We start from the raw sequence: 2884 nt of genomic DNA on the forward strand, positions 1-2884 counted from the left end.
GGTCAACAACATAAACAGGTTACTGGTGTCTCGGGCATTGATGTTTTTAAAAAGATTTGCACAGCAATTTTTGTGTGTGTAAAGAGATAATGAAAATAAAACATAACAACTTTTATATTTTTGAAGTGGAATTAAATGTTTTCATTTTTTTATTTTGAAGTGTTTTTGTATGCAGGTTTTATTGGATGGGTGGGGGGTGGTTTTGATGGTTCTGATTTATTAATGATGTAAGGGTGGTTTTTTTCCTTAATTATTTATTTAATTGGTTTATGCAGACTTCATGGCAGCCACTGACCAGACGATATGACAGCCATGAATATCGAACGCAGAAGAAGAAAAAGAAGAAGACAGTCTAACAGGAAAATAATTCTGGTATGCTCATAATGTCTATGCCAGTTAAAAAAAGTCATGAATTGAAGTTTACCCAGGTTAGACATTAGCATGTCGTAATTGTGACAATGAATGTATCCGTAAACGCACCAAGAGACTTACTTAGAAAAATTGAAGTCATGCATCGTCAATATGACTACAATCACAAACTGAATAAGGGGAAATCATGTCAATTTGGTGGTCTGGATCATCAGCTGTTGCTCATTCGCTATAATGGTCTACTTGACAAAGCCCGTCTTCATGTGCTTCTTTGTTTCTTTATACCTAGTGTAGACAACATGTAGGCGTTTGCAGACTGTTTATTGTATTGCTGTTGTTTGTTTGTGAGTAAACCTATGGTGTGACCTCAATTGTTTGAAATTTGTTGTGTAAGGTGTTTCTCCATGCCCCCAGAAGAACCGACATTATATTAAAACCTTCATACCCTGCAAATACTTGCATACTAGATGTTGTTTCTTATTGTAATGATTGGGGACAGGCAAGCTCTTAAATTGTGCAAACCTTCAGAAAACTGTCAAGTTTGATTTGCTAGAACAAGCGATATTAACACGTTATTAAGATGAATATTTGATTAAATATGTGCAGGAACTACTTCAGCAGATTCATATGGCCAGTCTCACAATGCAAGGAAGGTGAGTAGATTGAATTATGTCTATCCCACCTGTTCTGTGTTTAGTGTCAGCCGTGATTGCCTGATGAGAATTTGAAAACATGTTTCTAACTAACATGAACCCAACCATGAAACGTGATGTAGGTGAGTAGCCCATCTAGAAAAAAGAACCTGTTCTAATTCCGAATTAGAACAGGTTCTTTTTTCTAGATGGGCTACTCACCTACATCACGTTTTATGGTTGGGTTCATGTCAGTTAGCAACATGTTTTCACATAGAAAATGGTGGGCACCTGAACAAATATCTGCACATTACAATGAAGTCTTACTTTGTGATCTGATAATTAAATAACCCCCACCCCCCACCCCAAGAAGAAGCTCACATAACTACCAACTACACAATTTCATTACAGAATCAAACAATGGGAAGAATCAGGATTCAGCAGTGCTAGGTCGTTGAGGGGGATAGCTATCACCAGGCACTCAGCAATGAATAGTTGAGGTTTTCACGGACATTAACAAAATCCGGTAACCTACGGACAGTAAATTTCTTTTCTTTTATTTTTTATTTGGTGTTTAACGTCGCTTTTAACCACAAAGGGTTATATCGCGACGGGGAAAGGGGGAAGATGGGATAGAGCCACTTGTCAATTGTTTCTTGTTCACAAAAGCACTAATCAAAAATTTGCTCCAGGGGCTTGCAACGTAGTACGATATATTACCTCACTGGGAGAATGCAAGTTTCCACTACAAAGGACTTAACATTTCTTACATACTGCTTGACTAAAATCTTTACAAAAATTGACTATATTCTATACAAGAAACACTTAACAAGGGTAAAAGGAGAAACAGAATCCGTTAGTCGCCTCTTACGACATGCTGGGGAGCATCGGGTAAATTCTTTCTCGTCCCAACCAATATGGGACTCCCCCTAGCCCGCGGGGGGTAGTAAATTTCACAGGGAAGGGAACAAGAACGTCAAAAATGGAAAAGTATGTTTTTTCTTTCAAACCATTGATAGAGCTCTGAAGCTTCACACAAGTTTTGCAGAGAGAGCACTCGGCCTATTCATTTTTGGCACTAAAACATGCGCACACACAAAAAGAAAGTTTTTAAAAAGTGGCGCCGATGTAATCTATTCTCACACTCACAGCCTTAGAATATTGCAGTTTGTATGTTACCAAATTGAGGCATGATTTTACTCCATGCAATTACCTGACCAAATCTGCGACAGTCGGGCAAACTTCTTACAAGTCGGATTGGGCCTTCAATCAAATACTCAGAAACCAGCAGCTACTTTAAGTAATACTAGTTTTGTTGTTATTTTGTACAGCTTGTACTGAATGTGTTTTCGTTTATCTCCTCAGAATCGAGTCAGCCAGAGAAAGACCATTGAGAGGGAGAGCGCACAGTAAAGCATATATGGCATGCACTTCGGTGGACCAGTGCCATCATCTTCATAACAAGAGATGCAGATCATATTTTCTTATGTTTAAGTATAGCTGTTAGCAAAAGTATTTGACGATTCTTGGGTACGACTTTCGTGTTTAATCCTATTAGCTTGTGCACAGCCTCAAAATCTGTTTTATTTTGATTTATCATTTATAGTTTGAATTTTTTTTTAATGGAATTAGTCCAAATGTAAATACATCTAAGGCTGCAATAATGTTTTCTTGTATATACCCTTAAAACTACCTCTTCGTGTAAACAAAATTTAATTGTAAAAAGAAGTGTTTGTTCAAGGGAGATAATTTGAAGCGAATTTTTTTTTAAATCAGTAAAACTGCGTAGTGACATCCTCAGTTAAATAAAAAGAATAAGGAATAAAGGTATACACACAGGTTGTACCCATTTTCCTGATTGCACTGCTTTTAAGTAGAAAGCT

General features: G+C 37.2%; 1 long non-coding RNA gene across 1 annotated transcript; it reads left to right on the top strand.

Moving 5' to 3' along the window:
* The first annotated feature begins 235 nt into the window (after positions 1 to 235).
* LOC138957796 (uncharacterized) lies at positions 236 to 2644 on the top strand. Its single transcript, XR_011453190.1, has 3 exons — positions 236 to 372; positions 976 to 1022; positions 2367 to 2644. It is a non-coding gene; the product is annotated as an uncharacterized lncRNA (long non-coding RNA).
* Positions 2645 to 2884: the final 240 nt, after the last annotated feature.

The sequence above is a fragment of the Littorina saxatilis genome, unplaced genomic scaffold (assembly GCF_037325665.1).
Source record: "Littorina saxatilis isolate snail1 unplaced genomic scaffold, US_GU_Lsax_2.0 scaffold_293, whole genome shotgun sequence".
In the NCBI taxonomy this organism is placed as follows: domain Eukaryota; kingdom Metazoa; phylum Mollusca; class Gastropoda; order Littorinimorpha; family Littorinidae; genus Littorina; species Littorina saxatilis.